The 16,121-nt window shown below is 43.5% G+C and overlaps 1 non-coding gene across 1 annotated transcript; it reads right to left on the bottom strand.

Annotated features, from left to right (window-relative positions):
- Positions 1-9,288: 9,288 nt before the first annotated feature.
- LOC120278391 lies at positions 9,289-9,395 on the bottom strand. Its single transcript, XR_005541721.1, has one exon. It is a non-coding gene; the product is annotated as a small nucleolar RNA R71 (small nucleolar RNA).
- Positions 9,396-16,121: the final 6,726 nt, after the last annotated feature.

Here is a 16,121-nt window from a genome sequence, read left to right on the forward strand (position 1 = left end):
TCAATGCAAGTAAAAGTAAAGAGAAGAGGGAACAAGCAAGAATAGGAAATACTACTATTATGCCTCCTAATTGAAGTTTAATAACTCGGGGCAATCCAAAGACACACGGTCCCAAACCTAAGGTTAACCGTGACTAGCCCTCAGTACTATGCCCCAGCAGAAAGAAATACTCTCAACACTTCACACTATGTGGAACTGCTTGGAGCTTTATGGATTCCAAGTGATAAACCTTATTCCCTAATATAGGTCTAAACCTTTGGTCCAGGTGAAAGACCCATAGTCACAATTAAGCCCCAGCACTAGAGATTACTTCAACACTTCAGTCTGCTGTTTGCGCAATTAAGCCCCAGTAGAGTTTTTCTTTTGACATTTCACTCTATCAGGACCACAAAGAAATCTTGGAACGTGGAGGTAGGATAAATCACGTCGGAAGGGAAAGGGGATGTTCTGCTACCTCTTGACTAGCCCTCTCAACCCTTTTCAATCTCGCTAAGTCTAATCCTAATGAATTTGTCACCCCTTCAAAGGATTACCTAGATGGATTCTCAACCCTAGTGTCACACAAAGGGAAAATCAAATCAACAAGCACATGAGATTGAAAATCAATTAAAACATCAATTAAAGGAAACATAATAAGAGTCAATAAAACAAAATCATCATAGGGTTTACAAGTCCAAGCATCCACTAGGGGTCTAGCTCTCCATTGAGCAATACAAAATCAATAATAAAATTGAAAGTAAGTGCAAGTAATCCATAGAGAAAATCCCCTTGTCGTCCGTGTCGATGGTTTTGAAGAGCCGCCTCGTCTTCTCCAAAGGTTGTCAAACCTTAGGCACACCTCACCGAATCGATGCTGACGAAAGCTACCCCAATAGTCCTACACCAAAGGAACTTGATGTTGAATGCCGTCGAACTACTACTAAAACCCAGCAAAAGACTCTCCAAACTCCAGCCGCATTCTCCCTAGAAAATGGGCACAAGATAGGAAGATCCTTCATAAATAAAACCCTCAAAGCGGTATTTATAGGGCTGAAATTGAGCATTCACACGAGCGTGTGGAATTTTCAAAAGGCCATGTAAATTTCCAGGTTTTCCTTTCTTGTGTGCTGTGAACAGTAACTACTACATTGATTTTGCTACAGTGAACTGCTGCAGTGCTTCACCGGAATGCTCCTGAATTCATTCTTTTGATCCAGGCCACATCATTAGGCACACATCCATGCATTAGATCACATTGCGTCTTCCATGAAACCACATTGACGAAGCTCTTAACAATGTTGCACAAGTCGGAACTGATAAGTGCTTGTGCAATAAGAATGCGAAACGTTCTTTCCTTGTGTTTAGCATTATTTTTCTCAGGTTTTAACGCTAATATGGGTGTATTAATGTTACTTTCATGGAGGTAGGGTTGTGAGGCCGATTATGAGAGAAAGAAGCCAATGTGGGTCGTAATGCACTAATTTGGAGGAAATCTTTCTAAGGTTCAACCGCGAAGACATAGGTCGGGTTCTAGATGCAGGAATGTATGCCAACGTCCTCGTACTCGAGTTAGCACAACTATTTGGAGGGGCACAAGGGCAGTCATATTCAAGCATTCTGATAAGTCCTTGTGTGATATGAATGTGAAGCGTTCTTTCCTTATGTTGAGCATTACTTTTCTCGGGTTTTTGCACTAATATGTGTGTTTTTATGTTACTTTTATGTAGGTTGGGTTGTGAAACCAATTATGAACGAAAGAAGCCAATGTGGATCACAATGCACCGATTTTGGAGGAAATCTTGCTAAAGTTCAAACGCGAAGATATGAGTCAGGTGCGAGATGCTAGAGTATATGCCAACCTCCCCGTATTTGAGTTAGCACAACCATTTGGAGGGGCACAAGGGCAGTCACACTCAAGCATTCTGACCTATGCACATAGAACAAGATCTCTATCAACTTATCCATCATTGAAGAAGCAAAGCAATCCACGACATAAACGTGTGTCTATTTATGTTACCTAGATGAAAAGTGGATTCAGGAGTATTTTTGGCAGAGCATTGTAGCAATCACTGTAGCAATTACTGTTCACAGCCGGCAGAGAAAACAGGAATTCAGAGAATCCACACGGGCGTGTGGAAATTATACACGCCCGTGTGGAAATTCCACATGGGCGTGTGTAAAATCTGCTGGCCCGTGTAGTCGCCCGATTCCAGCCCTATTTAAAGCCGATTCAGCCCCGATTTCAGCATTCTTTTCCCCATCTTTTTCCCAACTTGAGAGAGGGTTTCGGCTAGGGTTTTGAGGGATATTAGCTAGGGTTTTAGAGAGATTCTACTGCTCCGACATCGGGCGTCGTCTGGAAGAAGGTTATTGGGAGAGCTTTCGTCAGCACCGATCCAGCGAGGTGTATCCTGGGCCGGGCAAAGGATCCTTTGCGACGAGTAGAGGACTCTCCACAAGACCATCGACACGACCATCGAGGGGGTTTTTCTATGGATTCATTGCTTTTACATTCTATTTCTTTGATCGTATTTAGCTCCATGGAGAGCTAAACCCCTAGTGGGTACTTTGGTATTTTTGAACCCTAGGATGTATTCGTTTCTTTGAATCTCTTTATTGTGCTTTCAATAAATTGATGTTGATTGTGAGTTCCAACCTTGAATGCTTGTTTGTATGAACATTTCCCCTAGAGTGACACTAGGGTTGAGAGTTCTCGTTGGTTACCTTGTGAGTGAGTGACACACCATGAGCGTTAGACACAGCTAGGTTGGAGAGGGTTAAGATTGTGAGTCGAGAGGTACAGGAGCGCCCCCTTTCCCCTCCGACGTAATAGATTCTACCTCCGTTCCTCGAGTTCTTTGCGGCCATAATAGAGTGAATGGTCTAAGGGATGACCCTCCTCTGGGGCTTAGTTGCGAGTGCGACGGAGTGAAGCGTAAAGGTGATCTTAGTATCTAGGGCTTAATCGTGGTTAGGGACCTTCCACCTGGACCAAAGTGTTAGGTCTATAATTAGGAAGAGATTTATCACTTGGAATCCCTAGAGCTCATTGCAACTCTATGCGAGTGCGAGGTGTTGCGATTGTTCGATTTCTCCTCCGGGACATGTATAGAGTTAGGTATAATTGACCTTAGATTTGGGACTATGTAATGAACGATTTTCACGACTCACTATTGCATTGATTAGGAAGCATAATAGAGGGTTATTGCACTTGAATCAATCGTCCTAGGCGGAGCATTATCCGAGTACCCCATCTTTATCAATTGCCTTACCTTCTTCTTTACTTGTGCTCTCTTACTTGTTGATTTCATTTGTGAGAATTGAATCATTGTCACACTTATCACTATTGATTTTTGACATAGCTAAGAAGCGAATTAAGCGTTTTTATTCCTTACTCCCTGTGGATTCGATACCCGCTCATCCGGGATTATTACTTCGACAAATCCGTGCACTTGCGGGATATAAGCAAGGGGACCTTGTCACATTCTGACTTGTGCATATAGAACAAGATCTGCACCAACATATTCGTTATTAAAGAAGCAAGATGATCCACGGAGTAAATATGTGCCCGTTTGCATTACCTCGATGAAAGTATGGATTCGGGAGTATTTTCAGGCCGGTACTGTAGCAAGGTATGTTAGAAAACACTACAGCAAAAATACTGCTGCAGCACTGTTTACAGCAGGCTGAGAAAACAGAAAAATAGAGAATCCACACACGCCCATGTGAAAAATCCACATGGAGAATCCACACACGCCCATGTGAAAAATCCACATGGGCGTGTGGATTCTCGATTCCAGCCCTTTAAAAGCAAATTTCAGCCTCGATTCAGCATTATTTTCTCCATATTTTCCCCAACTTGAGAGAAGGCGGTGGGTAGGGTTTTGAGACGTATTAGCTAGGACTTTAGAGAGGTTATACGGCTCCGACATCGCGTGCCGTTTGGAAGAAGATTAGTGGGAGAGCTTTCATCGGCACCGATCCGGCGAGGTTTATCCTAGGCCGGACAAAGGGACCCCTGCGATGAGTGGAGGACTCTCCACAAGACCATCGCCAGGACTAACGAGGGGGTTTTCTATGGATGCTTTGTTTTTACATTCGATTTCATTGATTGTATCTAGCTCCATGGAGAGCTAAACCCCTAGTGGGTACTTAGGTATTTGTGAACCCTACGATGTATTCATTTCATTGAACCTCTTTATTATGCTTCCAATTCATTGATGTTTATTGTGAGTTCCAATCTTGGAGACTTGATTGTATGAATACTCCCCTAGAGTGACACTAGGGTTGAGAGTTCTTCTTGGCAACTCTTGTGAGTGAGTGATACACCATGAAAGTTAGACAAAGCTAGATTAGAGAGGGTTGAGAAGGTGAGTCTAGAGGTAGCGGAGTGTCCTCTTTCTCCTCCGGTGTGATCTATCCTACCTCCACATTCCAAGAGTTTTTTGTGGCCATAGTAGAGTGAATGGGCTATGTGATGACCTTCCACTCGGGCTTAGTTGCGAGTGCAACGGAGTGAAGCGTTGAAGTGATTTTAGCACCTAGGGCTTAATTGTGTCTAGGGATCTTCTACCTGGACCAAAGGGTTAGGTCTATACATAATAATAGGACTTATCACTTGGTATCCCTAGAGCTCATTGCAATTCTATATGAGTGCGAGTTTGAAAGGTTATTCAATCTCTCCTCCGGGACATGTATAGAGTTAGACATGGTTGATCTTAGATTTGGGATCATGTAATTAAGGATTTCCACGACTCATTGTTGCATTAATTAGGATGTATAATAGAGGGTTCTTGCACTTGAAACGATTGTCCTAGGCGGATCAATATCCGAGTACCCCATCTTTATCGATTGCCATACCTTCTCCTTTACTTGTGTCCTCTATCTTTTTTTTGTCCTATCATCGTTCTGAATTATTCTTTTTTTTCTTTCTTTTTTTCTTTGGTCACAAAATTGATTGAAATACCCGAGTTATTCGACACTATCATAGGAATTGTTGAAAATGTGAAACAAAAGTTTCAATTGCTTGCTATATAGGATACAGCGTGTCGTTTCTTGCAAAAGTCGTATAATATTCAACAACCCATAGAAGGAAGAATCAGTTGAAGATTATATTGCCAGAATTCAAGAACAAAACTGTGAATTAGATAATGTGTAAGATCAGTTTGAGAGATCTGCATTGGGATTAATGAATGATCACTTAGAGGAAAGTCTAGAGAGGGTCCTAGCTCAATTTGATTCATCTTATTTTGAACAAAAGCAGGAACGTTTCTCTTTGGGTGTGTCTATGTCAGGAGGGGAGAGTTGTGGAATGGAAGCATTGTTTGCCGTAGAAGACCACACAAAAACACATTTACAAGTAGAAGATGGGAAGAATGATTGCTAACATGAGGCGAAAGATTTTGAGGAGACTGACAAATTGAAGGAGAGCAGGCTGCGCCCTTCGATTGATAAACCTCCAGAACTTGAGCTTAAAACCTTACCAGCACATTTAGAATATGCCTTCCTGATGGAGAATCTAAGTTCTCGGTTATTATAGCTTCAAACTTGTCGGTGGATCAAAAGGAATGGCTTGTTAGCATATTGAAAAGGCATACATCGACTATTGCGTGGAAGATCTCCAACATTAATGGCATAAATACATCATTCTGTACTTATAAAATCTTAATGGAAGATGATTACAAATCTGTGATCCAACCTCAGCGAAGGTTAAATCCGAACATGAAGGAAGTCATCAAGGCGGAGGTGGTGAAGCTCCTGGATGCAGGGATTATCTACCCTATATCCGATAGTGCATGGGTGACTCCAACTCAAGTGGTTCTGAAAAAAAGGGGAATAACAGTGGTGAAAAATGAAAAGAATGAATTGATTCCAACCAGGACGGTAACAAGATGGCGAGTCTGCATTGATTATAGAAGATTAAATGATGCCACTCGAAAAGATCATTTCCCATTACCATTTATTGATCAGATGCTTGAACGATTGGCAGGGCATCAATTCTATTACTTCATTGATGGCATGTCAGGATACTTTCAAATCCTCATTGCTCTAGAAGATCAGGAGAAGACAACATTTACTTGCCCTTATGGCACTTTTGCTTATAGAAGAATGCCTTTTGGGTTGTCTAATGCACCAGCAACATTTCAGCGGCGTATGACGGCCATTTTTGATGATCTTTTGGAAGATATTATGGAGGCGTTCATGGATGATTTTTTGGTATTTGGGGACTCTTTCGACATATGCTTGAAGAATTTGGAAAGAGTGCTAGTGAGATGTGAAGAAACAAATCTCGTCTTAAATTTGGAAAAATGTCATTTTATGGTCCAAGAAGCCATTCTCCTAGGACATAAGATTTCCCAAGCAGGTATGGAGGTGGATAGGGCAAAGCTTGAGGTCATTGAAAAGCTTCCTCCACCTATAAATGTTAAAGGGATCCCAATTTCTTGGGGCATGCAGGTTTTTACAGAAGGTTTATCAAGGACTTTTCGAAGATCACGCAACCTTTGACCAAACTCCTAGAAAAAGACGCTCCTTTTGATTTTGGGGATAACTATGTAAGTGCATTCAATTTGTTGAAGGAGCGATTAGTGCAAGAACCAATTTTAACTATACCAGATTGGAATGAACCCTTTGAGCTCTTGTGTGACGCAAGTGATTACGCTGTGGGAGCAGTTTTGGGACAAAGGAAAGACAAGCAGCTTCGACCGATTTATTATGCTAGCAAGACTCTCACAAGTGCCCAAGAGAATTATACAACTACCGAAAAGGAGTTGTTAGCAGTGGTGTTTGCTTTTGACAAGTTCATTGATAAGTTCTTGTGCGATATGAATGCGAAGCGTTCATTCCTTATGTTGAGCATTACGTTTCTTAGGTTTTTACACTAATATGTGTGTTTTTATGTTACTTTCGTGCAGGTAGGGTTGTGAGGCCGAGTATGAAGAAAAGAAGCCAATGTGGATCACAATGTACCGATTTTTGAGGAAATCTTATTAAGGTTCAAACGTGAAGACATAGGTCGGATGTGAGATGCTAGAGTGTGTGCCAACCTCCTCGTATTTGAGTTTAGCACATCCATTTGGAGGGGCACAAAGGCAGTCACACTCGAGCATTCCGACTTATGCACATAGAACAAGAGCTCCACCAACTTGCGTATCATTGAAGAAGCAAGTGATCCACGACGTGAACGTGTGCCCGTTTGCGTTACTCCGATGAAAGTATGGATTCGGGAAGCTATTCAGGACGGATACTGTAGCAGAGCACTGTAGCAACATGATAGCAAGTATTGTAGCAGTACTGTTCATAGCCGGCCGAGGAAACAAAAGTTCAGAAAATCCACACGGGCGTGTGGAAATTCCGCACGGGCGCGTGAAGCATCCACGCCCGTGTAGTCACCCGATTCCAACCCTATTTAAAGACGAATCAACCCCGATTTTAGTATTCTTTTCTCCATCTTTTCCCCAACTTGAGAGAGGGCTTCGGCTAGGGTTTTGAGGGGTATTGGCCAAGGTTTTGGAGAGGTTCTATGGCTCCGACATCGTCATTCCTGAGGAAGAAGATTGGTTAGGGAGCTTCTGTCGAGGCGTATCCTATACCGGATGAGGGAATCCTTGGACGATGAGTAGAGGACTTTCCACAAGATCATCGACACGACTATCGAGGGGGTTTCTTTATGGATTCATTGCTTTTACATTCTATTTCTTTGATTGTACTTAGCTGCATGGAGAGCTAAACCCCTAGTGGGTACTTGGGTATTTGTGAACCCTAGGATGTATTCGTTTCTTTGAATCTCTTTATTGTGCTTTCAATAAATTGATGTTGATTGTTTGTTCCAACCTTGAATGCTTGTTTGTATGAACATTTCCCCTAGAGTGACACTAGGGTTGAGAGTTCTCGTTGGTAACCTTGTGAGTGAGTGACACACCACGAGCGTTATACACAGCTAGGTTGGAGAGGGTTAAGATGGTGAGTCGAGAGGTACAGGAGCGCCCCCTTTCCCCTCCGACGTGATAGATTCTACCTCCATTCCTTGAGTTCTTTGTGACCATAATAGAGTGAATGGCCTAAGGGATAAACTTCCGCTGGGGCTTAGTTGCGCGTGCAACGGAGTGAAGCGTTGAGGTGATCTTAGTATCTAGGGCCTAATCGTGGTTAGGGACCTTCCACTTGGACCAAAGGGTTAGGTCTATAATAAGGAAGAGATTTATCACTTGGAATCCCTAGAGCTCATTGCAACTCTATACGAGTGCGAGGTTGAGAGGTTATCTAATCTCTCCTACGGGACATGTATAGAATTAGGCATAGTTGACCTTAGATTTGGGACTATGTAATTAAGAATTTCCAAGACTCACCATTGCATTGATTCGGAAGCATAATAGAGGGTTCTTACACTTGAAACAATTATCCTAGGTGGAGCATTATCCGAGTACCCCATCTTTATCGATTGACTTACCCCCTTTCTTTACTTTTGCTCTCTTACTTGTTGTTTTTATTGTTGAGAATTGAATCATTGTCACACTTATCATCATTGACCTTTCACATATCTAAGAATCAAATTAAGTATTTTTATTCCCTATTCCCTGTGGATTCGATACCCGCTCGCCCGGGATTATTACTTCGACCAAACCGTGCACTTGCGGGATATACGCAAGGGGGATCTTGTCAAGTTTTTGGCGCCGTTGCCGGGGAATAGGCGTTTACAGATACTTTGCACTTTGTTTTCTTAGCTATTTCACCATACATTCTATTTCATATCTTCTATTCTATCATCGTTCTGATTTCTTTTTCTTTCTTTTTGGTTGCAGCTTCAGGTTATGACCCGAGGGAATCCCTCAATATTGATTGAAGGGGATCCCGAGCTTGAACGTACACTTAGAAGAAAAGGAAAAGTGCATGTACAAGAACAGTCTAATTTAGCTGATTTGGAAGTTGAAGGATCTGAAAACATGGCAGAACAGAATGAGCAACAACGAACATTATCCGATTATGCCAGACCTTCAGTGTTGGGGACACAGTCGAGCATTGTGCATCCCCCGATTACAGCTCAGAACTTTGAGTTGTAGCAGTCCTCACAATTCAACGGTTTGGCCGATGAGGATCCAAACAGTCACATAGAGAGCTTTCTCGAGGTGTGTGATATGCTGAAGATAAATGGGGTGACGGATGATGCCATCAAATTGAGAGCCTTCCTATTTTCCCTAAAGGGGAGAGTGAAGCAGTGGCTATACTCGTTACCTAGAGCTTCAATTACCACGTGGGAGGAGATGGTGGAAGCTTTTCTAGCTCATTATTTCCCCTCCCAGAAAATCAGCAAAGCTTAGGAACGAGATCTCATCCTTTGTTCAGTTGGAATTGGAGTCTCTATTTGAGACATGGGAAAGGTTCAAGGAGCTCCTGAGGAAGTGCCCGCAACACGGATTCCCCGAGTGGATTATTGTTCAAACCTTTTACAATGGTTTGAACCCGAGTACAAGGCAACTCTTGGATACGGTAGTAGGAGGTACCTTAGGTAGCAAGACCCCCGATGAGGCCCGACAGTTGATTGAAGAAATGGGGTTAAACAGCTACCAATGGAATGCTAGGGAGAAGAAAAAGGTGGCCAGTCTCCATAAGGTAGATGCGGTAACTTCATTGGCGGGCCAAGTGGAAAATTTGAGTAAGAAGTTAGACCTTCTAACTTCAAATAAAGTGGCAGCCGTGACTAATTACACCGGTTGTGGTGGAGGACATGCTCCCTCCGATTGCCCAATTTCTATTGGTGATGTTTCTTCAGTGGAGAATGTTGATTTTGTAGTTAACGGCATGAGACCTCAAGGAAACCCATATAGCAATACCTACAATGCGGGTTGGAAGAATCATCCCAATTTTTCATGGAGTAACCAGGGTCCACAAAAGGCCATGGGGCCACCGGGTTTCCAACAACAACAACAAGCCCCTCAGGTGGAAAACAGAGTCTCAGGTTTGGAAACCCGAATGAGTGACCTAGAGAAGCACTTGACTAGATTCATACAATCCGCAAATACAAGGTTTGAATCAGTCAAGTCTACACTTCGCAACCACACCGCCTCTTTGCATAATCTTAGAAAACCAAGTGGGGCAAATTGCGAAGTCTCTCTATGAAAGGCCACATGGAAGCTTACCAAGCAATACAGAGACCAACCCTAGAGAGCATGTGAAGGCGATCACTTTGAGAAGCCAAAAGAACACGCACCCGAGGTTATAGAGGTAGAAGAGGGAACAAGCAAAGATAAAGAGATGGTACCCCCAACCTTCCAAACCAAGAATCCCTTATCCCTCTAGATTGAAAAATGACCAAGGGGATGAATAGTATAAGAAGTTCCTAAGTTTGTTCAAGCAACTCCACATTAATATTCCTTTTGTTGAGGCATTGGCCCAAATGCCAAGTATGCGAAGTTCTTGAAAGACTTGTTGACCAACATAAGAAAATTGGAGGAGAGTGCTTCAGTGATTTTAGATGCTTCATGCTCGGTAGTATTGCAAAAGAACATGCCGAAGAAGAAGAAAGACCCGGGAAGCTTCATCATTCCGTGTAATATTGGCAATCTAGGTGAAGAAATGACATTGGCGGACTCAGGGGCAAGTATCAACGTCATGCCATACATCTTCTTTCAAAAGCTAGGCTTGGCGAATCTAGGCCTACTCGGATTACTTTGCAACTAGCGGACCGAACAGTGCGACATCCGAGAGGCATCATTGAAGACGTGCTTGTCAAGGTGGACAAGTACATTTTTTGGGTTGACTTTGTAGTGCTAAATGTCAATGAGGATGCGGATGTACCCTTGATACTTGGGAGACCGTTCTTGCGGACTTCCAAAGCATTGATTGACATGGATGACGGAGAGCTCACATTGAGAGTTGGAGATGACAAGCTCACATATCGCCTTGCTGAAACCATGCGGCATTCTCTTGACTTCGATGATACTTTATATTTTCTAGACACTACTGATGAGATTATTGATGAATACATGCAGGAAATGTTCAATCCAGATCCATATGACAGTTTGTTCGACCAAGCGGAGGCAATGAAGAAGTAATGATGCTTGGATCAACGGAAGAAGTACCATCTACCCCGAGGATCTTGAAGAAAGTGCTCCTGAGAATGAAGAGGGCTAGGAGACGCCACCAGAAACACTCCAAGGGTGTTGAAGATGTACGTGAACCGAAGAAGTTGGACGCATCATTGTTAGGTTGTCTGAAGCCCGATAATACACCCTCTACTCTCAAGAGACTTTGCACATCATGCTTTTAAGCCATGGGTAAGAGGGCAACTTTCATTCATGAACCCCCGTGAGGTAAGACAAGGTACGTCAAGCTTAGTGACGTAAAACAAGCGCTTCTTGGGAGGTGACAAGATCCCCTTGCTTATATCCCGCAAGTGTACGGGTTTGTCAAAGTAATAATCTCGGGTGAGCGGGGTCGAAGCCACATGGAGTAGGGAGTAAAAACACTTAATTCGATTCTTAGCTATGTGGAGTATCAACAATGATAAGTGTGATAATGATTCAATTCTCAGGAATTAAAAGCAACAAGTAAGAGAGCAAAAGTAAGGAGGAGGCAAGGCAATCAATAAAGATGGGGTACTCAGATGGTGCTTCACCTAGGATAATCGCTTCAAGTGCAAGAACTCTCTATTATGCTTCCTAATCAATGCAATGGTGAGTCGTGGAAATCCTTACATACATAGTCCCAAATCTAAGGTCAACTATGCCTAACTCTATTCATGTCCCGGAGGAGAGATTAAATAACCTCTCAACCTCGCACTCGAATAAAGTTGCAATGAGCTCTAGGGATTCCAAGTGATAAATCTCTTCCTAGATTTAGACCTAACCCTTTGGTCCAGGCGGAAAGTCCCTAGCCACAATTAAGCCCTAGATACTAAGATCACCTCAACGCTTCACTCCATTGCACGCGCAACTAGGCCCTAGCAGAGGTTCATCCCTTAGACCATTCACTCTATTATGGCCGCAAAGAACTCGAGAAATAGAGGTAGAATCTATCACGCCGGAGGGGAAAGGGGACGCTCCTGTACCTCTCGACTCATCCTCTCAACCCTCTCCAACCTAGCTTTGTCTAAAGCTCGTGGTGTGTCACTCACTCACAAGGTTACCAACAAGATCTCTCAACCCTAGTGTCACTCTAGGGGACATGTTCATACAATCAAGCATTCAAGGTTGGAACTCACAATAAACATCAATTTATTGAAAGCATAATAAAGAAGTTCAATGAAACGAATACATCCTAGGGTTCACAATCACCCAAGTACCCACTAGGGGTTTAGCTCTCCATGGAGCTAAGTACAATCAAAGAAATCGAATGTAAAAGCAATGAATCCATAATGAAACCCCCTCGATGGTCGTGTCGATGGTCTTGTGGAAAGTCCTCTACTTTTCGTCCAAGGATTCCTTCGTCCGGTATAGGATACGCCTAGATCGAAGCTCCCCTATGAACCTTCTTCCTAATGGAATCACGATGTCGGAGCCGTAGAACCTCTAGAAAACCTTGGCCAATACCCCTCGAAACCCTAGCAGAAGCCATCTCGCAAGTTGGGGAAAAGATGGAGAAAAGAATACCAAAATCGGGGCTGAATCTGCTTTAAATAAGGCTGGAATCGGGCAACTCCACGGGCGTGGATGATACACGCGCCCGTGCGGAATTTCCACACGGGAGTGGATAATTTCCACACGCCCGTGTGGATTCTTTATTTCTCTGGTTTCTTGGCCGGTTGTGAACAGCGCTGCTACAGTACTTGCTACAGTGCTCTGCTACATCTTCGACCTGAATAACTTCCCAATTCCATACTTTTATCGGGGTAACGCAAACGGGCACACATTCACGTCGTGAATCACTTGCTTCTTCAATGATATATATGTTGGTGGAGCTCCTGTTCTTGTATGCATAAGACGGAATGCTCGAGTGTGACTGCCTTTGTGCCCCTCCAAATGGATGTACTCACTCGAATGCGAGGAGGTTGGCACACACTCTAGCATCTCACACATGTCCTATGTCTTCGTGTTTGAACCTTAGCAAGATCTCCTCCAAAATAGGTGCATTATGATCCACATTAGCCTATTTCCTTCATACTCGGCCTCACAGCCCTACCTGCGTAAAAGTAACATAAAAACACACATATTAATGTAAAAACCTGAGAAATGTAATGCTCAACATAAGGAATGAACGCTTCGCATTCATATCGCACAAGCACTTATCAAACTCCCCCACACTTAAGCTTTTGCTTGTCCTCAAGCAAACATTAAAACATTCTGTGCATCACTGAAGAAAATATTGAAAGTGCTTGGCCTTAGGTTCACCAAAGTATACAAAGATAGCATTCTACAAGTAAGGAAAATTTCAACACTAAATACGAAAAATCTATGCTCTAGCTAAAAACTTGAATCAAAAAGGACAACAAACCCGAATTTCGTGTAAGTGTGTGTACTCACTCAAAACAACCCAAGTTATACTCCTCAAAGTTCTAAGTACAAGGGACTTATTTATCTACAACAAGAAAATAACAAACATTTCAAAAACGATAGTAGCTCCACACATTCTCTAAGGTAGCCCTTTCCCAAGCGGCCACTAAGGTGGCTTTCACACTTTCGAGGTGGTAGCTCTTTCTACCCGAGTGGTAGCTTTCACTCATCCTATGAGATAGCTCTTTCTCTGATTAGGGCATAACTAGTATCCGACTTGTGAGAGTAGCTTCATACTTCATAGGTGGTAGCTCTTTCCACCCAACAAATACAAATAAACAATAAAAACTATTTTTGTTCCTAGAATTAGCATAAGAAAATAAACCTAACTAGTCCCTTTAACATCGAACATGAGTTTCCAATAGAATTCAAAGAGTTAGTAGTGCACTAAGTGTAAATCGGGCAAAAATTCCTAAAACTTCAAGCAAGAACTAGAGCATGAAAACATTCAATGTTAACAATTCTCCTAGACTTAAGAATACAAACATTGCAATTAAGGTGAACCGCCATTGGCTATGTGAGCATATATCGATCAAGAACAATAGAATAGATGTGCGCATTATGAAACTCCCCCCCACACTTAAGTTGTATATTGTCCTCAATGTACACATGCAAGCTCACTCAAAATATATCATTCAAAAATAGATGTGGGAGAAGCAATCAAAACAATACTCCCCTGACTCCTAATGTTGTGTTTGATGAAGCTAATTCATTGGGAGTAGTGTTCCAACGGGTTGTGAAGCTCGCACGGCCAAGTGCCGAAGCACCTTGACCGTGCCCATGACTAAGTCTCAATTTCCAGGAAGACAAGACCATCTGCACGCATACACGAGGGGGTTCAGTGAAGCTCAAGAAAAACAAAAATAACTCGAGTGTATAAAAGATGAAGCAATGAATACAACTCGATAATGCAAAATAACATAAACTCAGAAGGAAAATCCTTTTTGAGGGAACAAGTCTAAAAACAAGAGAATAAGATAACGTAAAATGCATGAAAGTAAAAGAAAGGTCAAGTGTCGGAGTCGCTCTCGGGCTCCGCCGCTGCTGCTGCTGAAGTGGAAGCATATAGTGGGTCCTCCGGTGCTGGGGTCGAGGATGGAGGTGCTGGAGGCACTGGCGGGGCCTGAAGAGTCCTCGGCTGGAGGACAAATGATGAGGCAATGTCTCGCTCTAGGATATGCTGTAATATGTCGAAACGTGCCATGAACTCTGTGTACTGAGTGGCCTGCGTAGCCCTAATCTCGGCAACCTCGGCTCGGACCACTCCTATAGCATTCTCGAGCCTCTCAAAGCGATCATTGGCTCGAGATGGTGAAAACATACGCACTGGGGGTGGTTCCTCCGCCGCTGGAGGTGCCTCGGTCTCCATCGATGCGGGATGAGGCTCGGGGGCGGGCTGAGATGCTCCGGCGTCATCACCGTCCTCCTCAGCTATCTCTGGGGCTGGTAGGACTAACGTAAAAACCCTGTCCGAACCCTGCGGACCATGCCCATCAACCGCATTGTCTCTAGACCCAGGGGAGCGGGTACACTTGTCTTCTCGGCCCCGCGAATCAAATCCAAGAGACCCATGCCCATCACTAATCTCGTAATGTAAGGGCCCGAGAAGATCGCTCCCAGTCTAGCATACTGTCCCTGGTGTCTGATGTAATCAGCCAAGATGTGCCCTAAGTGGATCGGTACGCGCTCTACCATCGAGTACAAGTACAGCAACAACTGGCGGCTCAAGACACCAGTACTATCGCCACGGCCATTCACCGACCTACTCATGATGGCGTGCAAATATCTGTAGGCAGGTCGGGAAAGACACGTGGCCTTGGAGACCCCCGGCTCGTACTGACCTTGACCACATAGCACTCTGTAAGCTCTCTGCGGGGTCAAGGTTCCAGGGTAATCAGTAGGCAACTGTGCATACTCCTCTGAATTTGTGAATGCCTCCTCGTATAAGCCAAGTAGTATGGAAAACTGCGTAATGCTCACGCTATGGTGGCCTCCAAACACTCTGAACTGAATGGTGCCTAAACTGTTGAAGCTCGCATACGCTCTATCAAACTCGAACGAGGAGAGCACCTCCAGTGCAAACTCTCGGATGGCTGGCTCTTTAATCGTCAACAACTGCTACCAACAACCATCTGAAACAAGGTCCTCCACCTCATCAGCAAACTCATCTCCCTACTGAAGATCTCGTAGTATAGTCGTGTCCAGGAATCGAGTCTATCCGAAGCGGAGTCTCGATAAGCGCTCATAACGGACCTAATGTTCGGGAATCACAAATCGCATGCACTCAGGCTCAGAGGATGACTCACGTGGCCTCTTATCAGCTTGCTTCTTTATCCTAGGTGCCATGATCTACCAAATTTAAACAAAATTAGTCAAACAAGTTGATAAAACAATACTGCATAAATCCACACGGTCGTGTGGAATTTCTGCATGCCCGTGTAGAATCACGGGGAGTAGAACCGCATGGCCAGGCATCAACAATCCAAAAATACAACTCAATAATATCTCTAACTTCGTTCTAAACATAAATCATTGTTCCAATTGATGGAACGAAGCATTATTAACCAGATTAATCAATACAAATCATGAATTGATGAAGAAGATGATGAAAAAGGATTTACCGACGAGGAGGAGTAAGAAATTGAAGAGCCGGCC

The sequence above is a fragment of the Dioscorea cayenensis genome, chromosome 15 (assembly GCF_009730915.1).
Source record: "Dioscorea cayenensis subsp. rotundata cultivar TDr96_F1 chromosome 15, TDr96_F1_v2_PseudoChromosome.rev07_lg8_w22 25.fasta, whole genome shotgun sequence".
NCBI classification, from domain to species: Eukaryota; Viridiplantae; Streptophyta; class Magnoliopsida; order Dioscoreales; family Dioscoreaceae; genus Dioscorea; species Dioscorea cayenensis.